Source organism: Puma concolor, chromosome C2 (genome assembly GCF_028749965.1).
Source record: "Puma concolor isolate L17-30 chromosome C2, mPumCon1.1.hap2, whole genome shotgun sequence".
Taxonomy (NCBI): domain Eukaryota; kingdom Metazoa; phylum Chordata; class Mammalia; order Carnivora; family Felidae; genus Puma; species Puma concolor.
Window position 1 is genome coordinate 80,241,451 of NC_141675.1, and position 16,905 is coordinate 80,258,355.

Sequence of the window (16,905 nt, forward strand, 5' to 3'; positions counted from 1 at the left end):
TTTGACATTTTTAAAAGGAAAAGGTTCTATAGACATTATAGAAAAGTCTTTTCCGTAACTAAATGCCAGCGACAAAATTTAGACCAGAAAGTGGTCATGAAGCCACAATAATGAGATATGATTGTGGTTTAGTGGAGGGAAAAAAGCCCTGCAGGGAACAGTGCAAGTGCAGTAAATTATGAATCGCTACTAAATAGGCCTCATTAGTCCGCCATTGACTATGTTTAATTGACATTAGAAAGGAATCTAGAAAACTTTGGGAGTATATACAAGAAAACTTGGTGTTAAACTAATACAAGTCATTAGCGCCCATTTTAAAAATTAGAACCAGTTGGTTGTGCGTAAGGGCCACAAAACAGGGGCCATTTCACTAACACATGCTTATGGAAGAGCCATTTATATCCTAAGAGAAATGGGCCGCAGAATTCTGGGTGATGTCATATGTGACAGTCGCAGGTGCATTTCTCCCCTCATCCTAGATATTTCCACAAAATATAATGGACCTTAAATGTTGTTCTGAAGTTGATTCTGATGAGGACTGGAACACAAGAGGGCATTTATAGTGATTATTTTCTTTCTGTTACTCTACATGATCGGCAAAGCCTGAGTGCCAGATGCTAAATTCTATCAACATAATGTATCTTTAATTAAATATGATATTTGCAATACAATTAATAATGTGGCCTGTTTCCATAACTTTATTAAGAAATTACCATAATTTTTGTATAATAAGCTAATAAAAAGGCAGTGTGTTTTGAAACAGCCTTTCCTAAAGTGGTTATGTGCTTTGTGTCTGTTGGATTTTGAATTTAGATTAAGAGATTGATGGCCTGAATATCTGATGCAATGCACTCAAGAGTTTAAATTAGTGAGGAATCTTGTGGGATCTAGTATTTGTTTCCTTTAAAATAAGATAGATTTCTTGCTTTTCAGTAGGCTCACTGTTTAAGAGGTTTTAGGGGATAACTTACTTTCTTTATGCTCCCTCCTTCCTCTCCTTCTAAAAACCCAAGCAGTACCAAAAAATACCAAAACATGTTAATTTCAAGTGTATAGTACCTTGAACCATGATGGTTCCTAATGAATGGGGGGGGGTCTTGCTTCTCGTTCGGTGGCCACAGTTGGTGTGGTTTTAAGTTTTGCGATGTGTTAACATGATAATTAAATTCCCTGGTTGTCCTGTGAAGAAAGAATTGTAAATGGCACCACGCGTGGGGAAAAAACTTTAATATTTGAAAATAATATTATCTTTTAAACTGAGATCACATGTGGATACAGAATACTGTGTATATAGCTATGACAATAGGGCTTTAATAATGTTTCGTAAGCTGCCTTTTTCAAGACTGTTTGAAAATGTCACCCTCAGCTAAACAGATGTGATTTGCATCAGAGCTGTGTATGTCCTTACGCTTAATGAAACAAGAGTCATTCTCTTCAGAGAGTAATTATTCTCCTTGCAGTGTGTGTGTGTGTGTGTGTGTGTGTGTGTGTTTTCTCAGCATTCAGTGTTCTTCCCCTGCCCTTCTTTACCTTAATATTTGTCCTTTAATTATATCAGATTAGTTGTCAACGAAAATGAAAAGCAGATGTTACCCTTCACAATCTATCCTGATCTAATTTTACAGCCTTGATTTAGGTGTTTGCTTTTCGTATAGAAGAGGCCAACAGAATAACTTTAGAACCACGAAGCCTAGATTCAGGTACCAACATGAGATGATGCTGTGACGTTGCGAAAGTTACTTCATCTCACCTAGACCTGGGCCTCAGTTTCCTCATCTGTAAAATGGGAACAATGAGAGGCCCTTCCTCAGTTCTATGGAAAGCGCTTAGATGAGGTCTAGCACATAGAATGTGTCAACTATTACTAGATTCCTGAAAAACTTGATTGTTCTCCCTCCCGGCCCTCTCCTTTTGTCTGGGTCTCTGCTCACTTCATTTGCCTGAAAGAATCTATCTACCCTCCTCTTACAATGAAGGCCTACCCTCGCCCTCAACAGGAAGCCATCTTTGTGTTCTAATTCTGTCCCCCGGAAGAAGACAGCACTGGGAGAGCCACTCTCTGCTTGCCACTTTGGGAATAACCCATCTGAAATTTAATCACTGCTCTTGCGTTGCCTAGCATTCTCAATGATTATGTTATAGGCACTTAACTAGTGTTACTTCGTCTCCTTTGCTTTGTGAACTCTTTGAGTCCAGGGAGCTCATGGAATAAATTTCTCCCTACTCCAAAGAGCCCAGTACCTTGTCATCTGCTGTGCTTATTTAATTAGTGAGGAGTGCTTTTCTTTACATGTATCTCATTTCAGACACTTTTGAATGTACATGATGTGCTTACTGTTGCATTAATCCCATCAGTTCTGGGCATTGGCAAAGGTCAGAAAATGAGGAGGAACAAAAATACATTTAGTCCATTTAAGCAATATGTAAGTTCCTCTTGTGTTTCCTTCCCGCAATTAGCTCTCAATACTTTTGCAAAAGAATGGCTAATTTCTTATTTAAAGGAAAATGAAAGCAGATCTGTTACTTCTATCATTTGAAAGGCATCCTTTATCAATGGATAGATAAATGCAATATTTACATACGGTTTGTGCACATCACAATATATTTATGAAAATTGGGCACAAACTCTCAGTGCCTATACGTTGTTGGTGGTTTTTTTTTTTTTGTCCCATTCATGTGGGTTATAAAACAACAATTACATTTTGAAAACTCTAATGTATTTATTTCTTTAAAATTATTATACCCTGAAATAAAGTTTTAATACTCTCTACTCCACGATAAAAGTTACACAGCATTATTACTTTACTGCTGAAAACTTGTGAGGCTCCAAATAATTTAATGTTTATACATTGAAGCTACTTGACCGTATTTTAAAAACAAAGCTTAAGATCATAAAACATGAATGTTTCACCAATTCTATTGGCTATTTTATTATTGGACTTTGTGAAGACTGTAGACTTTATTTAAAAACAAATTTTGATTTAAAGACAGGAAACGTATAGTTTGTATAGCTCTGTTCAAAACATGAGGTTTGCTATTATTGTTTGCAGGATTTTTGCCAGAGTTTGTTTTTGCTTTGTTGTCACTGTTTTGTTGGGTTTTGCAGTGCGCTGGACATGTCTGCTTCTTTTCTGTTGCCCCACATGGCACTCGTGTACATGGACTTAAATAGCCAGAGTGGTTCTTCAATGTGGAATAATAGTTCATTTATTCTAAGGGGGTGATTACAATATCACAGATCTGGGTAAGTGATCGAAGCTGAGCAAACGTAGGGTTTGTTCCATAACAGTATTTGAGGTTAGGTTCTGTCTTTACAGCAGCTGCTTATTTGCATAGATGACACCTAAGGTTAATCTACGCTGTGTGCCATATTTCTTAGGGCAAATAATTCTTTTCATTTTTGAGATAGATAAGGTATTACGAAACAAGTATTTCTCTTTACCCTTCATCCAAGGACAAAGCACAGTGCAAGCAATGAAATAGATGGTTAACTGATGCCTAGCCTCTGACTGGGGAATCCTAGGGAGTGGTCAGGAGCTTGGGCAGCTTTGACCCAGGCTACATGTGTGAATTCAGACCCAGTGTTCCTAGACCCCATGACTGAGTGCCGTTGGATGGCCCATGACCTCTAAGGCCTTCAACTTGTGGGCACCACTGAAAATGGCCAGTTTAGCGCTTTGTTTGACAAAGCTAAATTGGTATTTCTTTTCTAATTCTGAATCCCAGGTGTAGTTAAACTGTTTAGACAAAGCCCAATAAGTGTATGAGATGAAGTATGACTTGGTGGGTGTTGTTAATGCTCCTTTCTCCCTTCTCCCTGAAGGTTCATTTAGGGATGTCCATGGCCAGATGAGAACTTTCAGAATCTGAGGCAAGATTTATCTTTGAATTTTGGCTAGAAGTAAAATCATTTAGGTCACTTGGACACATCCACGGTGCTTACCCCCACAAAATTGTCTACCCCTCTGTACAACCTATGCGTGACTGCTGGGCTACTTGGATTTCCCAAAAGCAACAAATCACCCTCTTCCTGAAAGGGGCCGTAGTGTCTAAGTGTGAATAAATGCCATTTAATTCCGAGTGCTGGAATTGAGGCCTTCAGTTGTAGCAGCCTCCCCCATGATTCTGTTTCTCTTTGTTCTGACACCCCCATTTAGTATTTGTCTTAACAGTTATTGTTTCCAGCGTATTTGCTGGGTTTCCACTAAACTGGCCACACCACAGGAGCTCATTGGCTCCATTCCTTATTCATATTTGGAAATATCATTGTACAAAGGAAAAATTGCTAGCCAGAACTATTCTGGGACAATCTGTACACATACACACTCTCTAGAATGCTGTAGGAGCCTTTTCTTTCAAACTCTAGCCCTCGTCAGGGCCTCATCTTTTCTTCCCTGGATTGTGGCACTGGCTTCTTGTTTGGCTGCCTTTATGCCCATCATAACCATATGGCTTCCAGATTAATATTTCTTCAGCACAGCCCTGGTCTCACCATTCTACATTTGGCTTCTGAACAATCTACATATTACAGAGTAGATAGAAGGAATGTGGTGATAATAATGATGGTAATAATGGCAGTAACAACAATAATAAACGAATGTTCTCAGATGCCCCATTACAAATATCAAATGTCTTGACACAACAAGGCTTTTGCAATTCAGTATCAGAGGGTTTATCATTGGCATGATGTGATTGGCCCAGAGGCATGGGTCTGAATTGCATGCCTATAGCTTGGCTGATTGAAATATATCTGATCTACATGAGAAGTGAGTAGGTGGGGAGTTGACATTTTGTTAGAAGTGCATGCCGGGTATCTTGATATACAACTGCATGCCCTCACATTGTTGATATCAGAAATAAAACTACTTTGTGAAGAGACTGTAGCACAACTCAAAACAGTAGGGAAATCTTAATGCCTCACATCCCGGTCTGGGTTTTGAAATTAAATATGTATACTGAGTAGTGGGTTATCACCTTTGAGCGTTCCCATCTGTTGAGGCGGATTGACCACTTGGTTACCACACCATAAACAGCTTTTTGGAAGAATTTTTAAATTTGTTACTTCTATATGATATGTTAAATTTAAAAAATGAGATACAAAATTGCATATAAACAAGGTTCGCAGTTAAACACCAATACTCGTATTAGTATACATATGCACAGGTATACACACACATACAAATTGTACATGTAAATACAAAGAAAAATTTACCAAGTTCAAGTTCTTATCACTAAGGTTTAATTATGGATATTTCCATTTCCTCTCGTTTTTTCTTTAAGTTTTTAATGTTTATTTATTACTTTTGAGAGAGAGAGGGAGAGAGAGAGAGAGAGCAGGCAAGCAGGGTAGGGGCAGAGAGAAAGGGAAACACAGAATCTGAAGCAGGCCCCAGGCTCTGAGCTGTCAGCACAGAGCCCCACATGGGGCTGGAACTCATGAACTGCAGGATCATGACCTGAGCCAAAGTTGGCTGCTCAACTGACTGAGACACCCAGGCGCCCCTCCATTTTCTTTTTTAATCTTGTTCATATCTTCTGTATTTTCTATGAGTATTACTATCTTAATGAAGAAACTGTCTCTTAACATGAGAGTTTGCCCAGCACTGTCATTCACAGCTCTGAGGAATGTTGAATATGTTATTGAGCCATCGTTAAAAAAAAAAAATCAAGGGCATTGAGGAGGGCACCTGTTGGGACGAGCACAGGGTGTTGTATGGAAACCAATTTGACAATAGATTTCATATTAAAAAAAAATCATGGAGCGACAACAGAATAAATACAAAACTGAACTGTCTGTTTATAATAGTAAAATATCTTCTTGAGTAGTTCTGTTGTGTACCATCTATGAATGGTGCCCCTGGGAAATTGTATGTTTTGCTGCCTTTTTGTTTTGTCTTGTTTTTTAACTGCTGAGGTATTGAGTGAAGAAATCTAGAAATAAAATGACTAGCCCCATAGATTGCACCTTTGATGCCTGAGATCATTGGTGTTTTGTTTTGTTTTGTTTTGTTTTGTTTTTTCATTTTTTTTAAATGCGATTTCCTCCATTCTCACCAAATAATGATATTGTTGAAGCTGCTTATCATGTTCTTTATATTTCTATAATGCCAATCATCCCAGAATCCACAAGGGCTCACACAGGCAGAGACTAAATAAAGAAAATTAAGGAAATGGAGGATAACCTCATACTTGAATATAGTCATTCATTAATGCATTCATTCCTCAATGATGTTTTGATAGCCTATTATAGCTTAATCTTTGTGCAACCATATTCTAAATGAAAGGATGAATAATGAATATTAGAACATGGTTCCTGTTCTTGAGTTTATGTAGTTTAGAACAACAGTTCTCTAACTTGAGAGTGCAACAAGAATTACCTAGGTGATGACATTCATCTGAGATACAAGGGAGATAGGAAATAGCAGGCCAGGGGAAGATGTTTGAATTCAGCTGCCCGTGGGAAATGTGAAAAAGCATTTTTAGCCAGCACCTTGAAGGTGAAGGAGCTGAGCAACAGAAAAGACAGGAACTTACGTAATGTCATCCAGTAGTTAGAGTAGAGAGGGGGACCCTGCTTCTAGACCTTTTCAAACCAGTGTTCTTTGTCTGGCTGGAACTCAGTTCTATGTTTAAAAAAATGAATGGGTTGCTGTAGAACACTATATTCCAAGTAGAGTTTGTCAGACTTCTGGGAATCTGAGAAGTTTCCACTGGTTTTCTTCCTGTTTCACCCAAGTATAGTTGAATTCATTGAGGCTAGGAACCATAACTTGTTACCCAAGAAGTTGGCAAAATTTCTGGTATTTAGAAGGTGGTCAGTTAATGGTCAATGACTCCATGAATGACACCATTTTTCAAAAAGAAATTCCAAAGTCATGTATTTAAGGCAACTAATATCATATTTCTTTGCTTTAGGGTGGTTTGGGATGATGCAGTGTGTTCTTTGAAAGGAAAAGATGTTTGGAGATATCATTGTTTTTCTCTGTAAATAAAGCTATTTCATTTTAAATGCAAATATAATGCTTTCATAAAATAAAATGAAGGAAGAAAAAAGAGCAAAATATCTATATTTCTAATAACTATAGTAATTCAGGTTTTTTTCTCAATTAGATATTGGATTTTAATCATGCTATATGTACAAGTTTATAACCTGTTATTTTTATGTAAATACCAGATATAACATTCTGCAACATATATAGATCTTGAGATTAACAAAAATGAATTGAAAATAGTGTCAGGATGAGAAGGATCTTAGTTTCTATACCATTCCAAAGGACCTCAGGTATCAGACTTTGAGATCAAGGGTGTTTCTTAGATGTTTTAAGCTACCAGAAATGTGGGGTTTTTTTCATTTTTTTAATGTTTATTTATTTTTGAGGGAGTGACAGAGAGAGAGTGCAAGAGGGAGAGAGACAGAGAGAATGGGAGACACAGAATCTGAAGCAAGTTCCAGTCTCCGAGCTGTCAGTACAGAGTCTGACTTGGGGCTTGAACTCAGGAACCATGAGATTGTGACCTGAGCCAAAGTTGGACACTTAACCAACTGAGCCACCCAGTCAGCCCTGCTACCAGGGATGTTTAAAATTTCCCAGTCATATCCCCCTGCTTATAAAGAGGAAATTGGGACCAACAAAAGCACATTTGTTTGGCCCAGGACTTTCAGACCTTGGCCCAAATTAAAATTGGGAAATTGGGTCCCTGAGAATGTTTGTCCTGGAATTTCTTATTGTTTCATATTTTGCAATTCTAAAAACAAAAACAAACAACGACAACAACAGGATAAAATTACTCTTCATTTTACCATCAGAAGGAGGTTCTTCTGGAAGAAGAGATTGTCCAGACGATTGAGCTCTGTTAGCCATTTGCATCTCAGCTGATAAAGGGTATCAGAAGTGGTGTGGATACCTTGCTCTTGGCCTAGTCACCATCTCTTTGCTGTTCCATAGAGCTCAGTCACCAGGTACCAGGGCCAAAGTCATGGTGATCTCTCCCACAAGCCATGCTCCGATTTCCAGTTGGCGGTGGCTGTCTGGAAAAGAGGAAACATAAATTCTTGATTACTCCAAATTCTAGCCCGTTTACTTCACTGCAGGATCTAAAATCGCAAATAGACTCTACCAGCAAAGCTTTCCAAAATATAAATGGGCAAAATAGCAAGGAATGATTTGGGGGACCATTCAAACTAGGACTGTCATTGCTCTTGTCATTGTTATTTTTGAGATGACTGTTCGCATTTTGCAAAACACTCTGCCCGTTGCCTACCACCTCGGAGGTTATAAACGATAATCTCAATAGTCGCCCAGAGAGAATGGGAAAGGAGCTACCTCCGCTCCGCGCTCCGGGAAGGAGTGACAAAGACTGATGGGCGAGCAACCTTTGCTTCCAGATTGCTCCTCTGTTGCCTCACCCTTTTCAGGCATCACCAGCTACCAGAAACGCATCTACTCCATGTGGTCATTGCAGGATTTATCTGGGCATTTGCTGAACCTGCTCGCAATTTATTTTTATTTCTTCCGATAGACGTGGATTTGGCACAGGAGAGTGGATTCTTTCTGGAACAGCAGATGTGCCTGGTACACTCGTTTGCTATAACCATTTGTGCTGTGGTTGAAAAAAAAAACTTTTTTTTAAGAGTGCAGAATTGTTGAAGGAGGAGGGTTAAAAAACCAGAACCATTTTAGCGATTATGCAAAGTTAGGATGTGAGTAATTTTGCCGCAGTTAGTCATTATGTGCTTTCATAGCTTGTTTTACAAGGATAAAGGGATATGTACAGGTTTGGTGAATAGAGCCCTTATTTGTCCCTAATAGTCGCTTTTTATGAAAACATTTTCTACCCTTCCTCCTACTCTGTGGCGAAGTGCTCTCTCCTTAGAAATTATACCCTTCTGTGATTCAGCCCCTTTGTCCATCCACAATAAGTGGACAGTCTCCATTTCTGAGAACAAATGTGTCGGAAGAGAAACTTTATTTTCCGATACACTATATAATGTGAATGATGTACATCCAAAGCCCAGTGATACAGTGGTCATTTAAAAGCGAGCATGCTTCCTGCAAAAGGAAAGAAAAAAAATAACAAGCACGCATCGAGTGACTCTGCTATGAGCCTAATGTGCTGTGAATATGGTGTCCTTTTGATCTTTTATTTGAAATATTCAATAGGTCTTAGCAAATTTTGCTCACAGAGTTCCCTAAGGACTGTGACACAGCACCTATTCCTTTTTTACTTTGCTTTCGGTCACCCAGATTCCTTTGGAAATATGTGAACGAAGGTCTGTTTGTTTCCACTGTAGCAAATATAGCCACTTGCTCACACTGGTGGCTTCCCTTACTGAATTCCACTACTATTTTGGAAACTCCTGTATGAAAACACAGCAACCCAGCTTGTCCCCATTGAGCCTTGTCGGTGATTTCCATGCGATGCGGCCGGGTGTCTATACGCTGGGGTTCGCTTTTGTTGGAAAACAAAACTGGGTCTGTTGCCTTTTTATAGGCTTATTTATTACTAAGTCTGGTCATTCTGGTGTGATGTCAGGAACACTGGTGTTACAGCCTGGAAAACTGGGTTCTAATTCTGACCCTTTCAAGGCCTTGTCACTCTGGGTGAATCTTTCCTAAGCCTTGTTCCCTTGAGGAGAAGGTAGAAATTTGCGACCTTCAAATTCCTTCAAGCTGTAATACTCCATGATTCTGTAAAGCATAGTGGATAATAATGCGTAAATAAATCAACCTTATTTCTTCTTTCTCAAATATTTCTTTGTGCTTACATCTGCCCCAGATAACTCTTTTCAGACTGTGTCTCAAAAGTGGTCACATTTTAAATTCTACCACTGACATGCGAATTTTAGCAATGAGAAACCCCTACAGGACTTGAGGGTTTCCTGAGAGAAGAGATCCTGCCCTTATATTCATCTTTTTGTCCTTAATGGCTTCTGAGAAGCACTAATAGGCTGGAATCGTTGGGTCTATGATAGTAGTTGATTATAACCGAACACTACTAAATCACGCTCACCACATTTCCTGTTACCTATAGCTAACAATCCTAAAACATATAAACTAAGAATATCTTTTAAAGTTTATTTATTTTTAGAGGAAGAGGGAGCACGGGGGAGAGGCAGAGAGAGAGGAAGGGAGAATCCCAAGCAGGCTCCACACCCGCAGTGCAGAGCCCGATGAAGGATTAGAGCTCACAAACTTTGATATCACGACTTGAGCCTAAATCAAGAGTCGGATACTTAACCCACTGAGCCACCAGGTGCCCCCAAATATTTTTTTAGTTACATTGAATTCCACAACCCTCCATCATACTTAAATAACTATGGTGTAGCTTTTCATCTAAGTAAAGCTTTTTACTTTACAAAACTGGCAGGGGATGAAAAAAGAGTGGGACGGTTATAATTTAACCAACTACTGCCATTATTGTCTCATTTTATTAAATACATCTTACTCTTTTACAGCATTTGTCCGTAGTGCACTACGGAAATAACTTTCATTTACTGAACAGACACTTATGGAGCATCGGTTTGTTAGATGCTAAAGGCATTGTGTTGAATGAGAGTGACAGGTTCTCCCCAGTAGGATGCTTGGGGAGACGAGAAGGTTACGGAAGGAACTGGAAACAATGGACAAGGGTTATCATTTGAGAAGTTCAGTCTGTTAAAGGGACATGCGTGATAGACAACTTCACCTAGACTTAGAGGCTCAAGACTGCCTCTTCCGAAGAAATGTCATTCATTTGAAACCTGAAGGATGAATACTCATTAAGAGTTGAGAAGTGGAGGGGCGCCTGGGTGGCGCAGTCGGTTAAGTGTCCGACTTCAGCCAGGTCACGATCTCGCGGTCCGTGGGTTCGAGCCCCGCGTCAGGCTCTGGGCTGATAGCTCAGAGCCTGGAGCCTGTTTCCAATTCTGTGTCTCCCTCTCTCTCTGCCCCTCCCCCGTTCATGCTCTGTCTCTCTCTGTCCCAAAAATAAATAAACATTGAAAAAAAAAAAAAGAGTTGAGAAGTGGAAAAAAAAATTTAAAAAGGGGCGCCTGGGTGGCTCAGTCGTTTAAGCGGTCAACTTCGGCTCAGGTCATGATCTCACGGTTTGTGAGTTTGAGCCCGACCGTCGGGCTCTGTGCTGACAGCTCAGAGCCTGGAGCCTGCTTCAGATTCTGTGTCTCCCTCTCTCTGACCCTCCCCCATTCATGCTCTGTCTCCCTCTGTCTCAAAAATAAATAAACTTTAAAAAAAAAAGAGTAGAGAAGTGGGAGCTAGTGGAAAATGTTCAGGGTAGGTATCCACAGGATAGCTGGAGCGTCCAGTCCCAGGGGAGGGAAGGGAGGAGACAAGGAAGCTAAGTGGTGGCTCTTTCAGGAAGGAATTTGAACTTCCTTCTAAGAGCAGTGGGAACCTTCAAGAGATTTCAATAAAGAAAGGGGATGATCTTATTTGGATTTTTGAAATATTCTGGTTGCAGCATAGAGGATGTACTACAGGACGATAAGAGGTCAGTTTAAAAAAAAAAATTCAGGGGCACCTGGGTGGTTCAGTCAGTTAAGCATAGGACTCTTGATTTAGGCTCAGGTCATGATCTCCCAGTTTGTGAGTTCGAGCCCCAGGTCAGGCTCTGTGCTGCATTGCGGACTCTCTCTCTGCCCCTACCACATGCTCTCTCTCTCTCAAAAATAAATGAACTTTAAAAAAATAAAAATAAATTTATATATAAGCATATGTGCCCATGTATTCGGTATATAAATTTCAGTGAATTAGGGCGGCAAGGATAGTGGACTGAACTAGGGTAGTGAGAACTGGAAAGGGTACAGGTAATTAGGAGTTAGAACCAAAAACCTTTGCTATACCAAGGAGAGAAAGAATTGCATGGCTGTATTTGTAACATCCAATCACATGACTGTGCATCTTAAAGATAACCTACTAACCTTAGCATAGTACTGATTTACAAATTTTCTGTCAATATACATATGCAGTATACATATGCTTTTATTTTTTTAATTAAACATTTTTGTAATATTTATTTTTGAGAGAGAGAAAGAGAGAGAGAGAGAGAGACAGTGCAAGAAGGGGAGGGGCCAAGAGAGAGGGAGACACAGAATCCGAAGCAGGCTCCAGGCTCTGCAGAGCCTGACATCGGGCTCGAACTCATGAACTGGGAGATCGTAACCCTCTGAGCTCAAGTCAGAAGCTTAACCAACCGAGCCACCCAGGCGCCCCACATAGGCTCTTCCTTATAGACTTATTTGAACATGTGTTCCTTGCTTGCCAGCTGCTAACATCCCATCGGATCCGTGCACCATGATTTCTTCAACCACCCTCTAATAGTTTGTAAATAAGCAATTAAACATAAGTTACGGGCATTTTAATGGCTCTTGATTGCCGGTTTACCCACCAAAAGAATTATTCCAACTTCCAGTGCTACCGGCCATGTAAAAATACACCTGTGCTGTCATACTGTCACTGAGACCGTGTTTTGTTGTTTCTGGGCTAATTAGTTCACCGCTTGGTACTTTTCACCTGACCCCTGGCCTGATTGGACAAAAGTGCACAGGCCCTTGAAGGGGATGATTCCGTGTATGAGATCATTTGCTATTGAAATAGGCTCTCCTGTCACTTTGTTCCTAGATTATTGAACACGCTCGGATTGAATTAACCCTCATCACAATGGCATTTTATCCAGGGCCAGCCACATGCATGCTAGGGACTAAGTGTACCGTACTGTATGGGTATTACATAAACCGCAGCCTCAAAGACCTCTCAAGTTCAAAAGTGATGACATACCACATCTTATTTGACAGCTATTTGCGGGGCGGGGGAGGGGTGGGTAGGGGTTACTCTCCTTGAAATGCTGGCTTTCTTGGTGTTAATATGATGACATGATAGTTTTATGACATGAGTGCAGGGCCTCCGTGGGGTCACCGCTTCCCCGTGTGATAGTTAGGAACTCAGAAATGACGGTTCCCAAGGCGGTATCTTCATGCTGCCAATGGACTTGATTTTATTTCCGGGAAAACAATCTGACCTGCCAGCATTGGTGTCTTCAGTAGTCTGGGGAGCCACTTGTCCTCAAAGTCACTTATACCCAGTCAGAAGTGTGGTAAGAATTAATTACACGGAAAAGCTTCTAAGGCAAAAACTGCTCTGGAGTGCACACCCGACCCAAACTCAAGCTGCTGTGTCTGAAGCACCTCTGAAGCTCTTAAGAGTAGCCCCTCTCTAGCTGTAGTTCATGTCTGTGGAACGGTGCACTGTGAAGTGAACAAGTTTGATACGATGCACAGAAGGAAGAGATTTATTTCTGCTTCTCTCTGACAGGAACTCTTTGCGAGACTTGTAAGGGGCGCGTGCGCGTGCGTGCGTGTGTGTGCGTGCGTGCGTGTGTGTGTGTGGTTTAGGTGCACAACAGCTGAGGATTAGTGTATTAGTCATGTCTCTGTATCGGCAGTAATGTTTTGAACTCAGTGACACTAATGAAAATCCTGCGATTTTAATTCCAAAAGTAATCTTTTGAGATCATTTTAACCATTCACCAGTTCTCAGCTACCATTTATGAGGTATCTTTTTTCTTTAATGTGGAAAATACAGAAAAACTATGAAGATGGAAACACAAGTTTCTGTTAATTGCATCTGCTAATGTAATTTTTCACCTCTTAAGAATATTTATAAACCATTTGCAATGTTCCTTTTTCTTCTTTATGCACACACACTCACACATGCAAGTTGGGACACTACGATAGTTTTTGGTGTGTCAGTTTCTTTAAAAAATGTATATTTTTCATATGTAGTATTTAATACACACACACATATACTCTGATTTAAAAAAAAAAAGTAATATGTGGTTGTGTTAAGCACTTTGGAAAATAGAAAAAAGTATACAGAACACCAAACATCACCTCCTTAAAATATCCACTGTTACCATTTTGAGACTAGATCTTTCTAGCCATGTAAGTAAGTATGCATGTGTGAGAGTTCTAGATAGATGCAAAGATGGATTAACAGATACAAAACGTCACCAAACCTGATTTTTTAAATGTATAAGGTTATTGACTTTTTATTGTTATTCCTTTCTTGTTCTTTTTCTCTTTTACTTTTATGGTGAAGTATATGACAAAACCCGCCATCTTATCCACTTCTAAGAATGCGTTGAGTACATTAACATTGTTGTGCAACCATTACCACCATCCATCTCCAGAACTTGTTATCTTCCCAGACTGAGACTCTATACCCATTAGCTAATTAGTCCCCATTCCTCCCTCCCCCCTCCCTTCTGGGTGACCACATTGTACTTTCTGTCTTTGTGAATTTGACGACTCTAGACACCTGAGGTCATTGGAATCCTATAGTACGTGTCCTTTGGTAACTGGCGTATTTCATCCCAGCACCGTGTTTTAAGGTTGATTCCTGTGTCAGAATTGCTTTCTCGTTTTAGCCTGAGTAACATAATACTGTATGGGTAGACCACATTTGGTTTATGTACTGACCTGTCAGTGGACACGTGGGTTGCTGCCACATTTTAGCTGTTGCAAATGATGCTGCTATGAACAACGAGTGTGCAGATACTCATGAGAGTCCCTTCTCTCAGTTCGTTGTGGGGTGTATGCCAGGAGTGGGATTGGTGGATTGCTGATAATGTTAAATGTTTTTAAACATTTAATGGTATAGTTTTCAATTGTGGAATAGTATTCCATTATATGAATGCACCATCATTGATTTCACCAGCTCCCATGTATCGATTATTTAAATTGCTTATAACCTTATAACCTTTTGTTTTTATATATTATATGACCATAACCATTTTTAGAAACCAAACGGTTATGCTATCTTATGGTAATTTCCTTAGGTTAAATTCCTAGAAACGAAAGGTATAGACTTTATTAGGACTTATGATACGTATCACCAAGTTCACCCAGACACATATTGCTCATGAAGAGTTTATAGAACCCAACAAACACCGCATTGCTCCCTAAGTCTAACTCACAAAAACATTGTCCTTTGAAGATAATTGGGGTGACCCCTTTGCATTATTTCAATCCCCCAACTCCACGTATGCCTCACTATTCTGCTTTAACAACACTACCTAAGAAGGTAGTTGTGAATTCTGGATTCACCAAAAAATCATGTGTCCCTCTCTTTAATTTACAGATTTCAGTCTCTGGGTGGATCTAAGATAATAATTATTAATTAGAAAGGCCTAATGAAAGATAACTTGTATTAAAAAGCCCCCAATGGTCCTGCTGTGTAGCCAGATTTGAGAAGTACTTCTCTTAATGTACAGTATTATGATCGTGTATTCTACTCTTGTTCTGCTAGGTTGTTTTCTAGCTCATGGGGTCATCTATCAAGTGGATAATATGTCCTGAATGAGTGAGAAATGGATCTGCTCTAGGTACTAACCCTGAATTCTCTGGCACCTGGCTGGTTCAGTCGGTAGAGAATGTGATTCTTGTCATGAATTCAAGACCCACGTTGGGCATAGAACTTATTTAAAAATCAATCAATCTTGAGTTTTGGAAAATAATCAGTAAGGGCACTCAAGAAACCAAAAAAAAAAAAAAAGTAATTACTCAATTAAACACATAGAGAAAATAAGACCGTAATTTTTAATTAAAAAATAACAGTAGCAAATATGAGAATGCATGGCATTATAACTGACATAGGTGATCTGTGTTTGCATTTTTTTCTCACTGTACAAACTTAGAAGCCAAGTCTAGCTGTTCATTTATCCAGCCGTTATTTATTAAGTACCTTCCCGGTGTGAATCCTTAGTGATGAGATCAGGCTCTTATTGGCCATTAAAACTAATTTTAAACATTCAGAATTTACTCTTGGAATCGCTGGATTTTGAATGTCATTATATCTTTTGTAGAGAAATAGTATTAGAGGAACAAGTGGGTGGGCTCCCGTCAACCCTGAGCATCATCCAGTGAAGCTCATCTTTTGTCTGTGTTAAAGAAAGAGTTTTATTTCAAGAAAAAGATGCACTCCTCATTTAAAACAAAAAGAGAAAAATAACAGCAGTCTTAAGTCTTCTTCTTTGTTCAGATGAGAAGTCAATCTAGAGAAGTAATGTTCCTTTTTTCATTGTTACCCAACTACACAGTGGTGAAGCCGGAAGTTTTTGTCCCCTGAATTCCAACATGGGACCCTTCAATTTCATTCATCATGGTATTTCTATTTGCCAGCGTCCTTAAGTTAGAATGGGAGTTGAAAATGCACCTCGTGTGCCACATTTGTCCTGCAGAAATCCTTCCTGTGGCTTTTCAGTGTTTGCAAAGAAAAATGACCGTAAAGTCAGAAGAGAAACATTGGATCCATATTTCACAGGGCAGCAATTAGCTGGCACGGTGTAGCAGCAGGCGTTTAGACAGAGTATGGACTCTCCAATTTAACACAGTCTACCTCTTTCTGTTTCCTCCCAGATCCCAGCCCTGAGTATCTGTTGTCTCCTTTACTCTGTTATTTTTCTTCTAGGAGAGAAATGTGTCTGTTCCCACATCTAGATCTCATGACTCTTAAATTTGGGAAAACCATAGATAGAGTGGAAAGGCCTCTTTTTTTTTTCTTTTTTGTTTGCTTTTTCGACATGTGGTCTAGTTCACCCTTACTTTGCTAGAGAGAAACAAACCGGTTTTTAAAACCCGAAACGAGGGAGCCTGGCTACCTGGGTTTGAATCCCACATCTGCCACCTGCTAGGTGTGTGTATAACCTTGGCAGTTACTTAATTTCTCTGTGTTTCAGTATCTTCATCTCGAAAATAGGGATAATAATAGTTTCCGTCTCAAGGGTGCCTGTGAGGATTAAGTATAAATAGTGTTCAAACTGTTTACACAAAGGACAGGTAACATTAAGTGTTTGCCATTTTCACGCATTTTTTGATATCAATGAATATTTGAATTTGTTTTCCTGCCA

The 16,905-nt window shown here is 39.6% G+C and overlaps 1 protein-coding gene and 1 long non-coding RNA gene across 12 annotated transcripts in view; one reads left to right on the top strand and one right to left on the bottom strand.

The window, feature by feature from the left end:
* The window catches only part of LPP (LIM domain containing preferred translocation partner in lipoma), a 679,749-nt gene that overhangs the window by 399,025 nt on the left and 263,819 nt on the right, over positions 1-16,905 (top strand). The gene's annotated exons all lie outside the window — the stretch shown is intronic.
* LOC147577355 (uncharacterized) lies at positions 5,966-9,230 on the bottom strand. Its single transcript, XR_015240193.1, has 2 exons — positions 8,325-9,230; positions 5,966-8,029 (listed from the first exon to the last, which is right to left on the bottom strand). It is a non-coding gene; the product is annotated as an uncharacterized LOC147577355 (long non-coding RNA).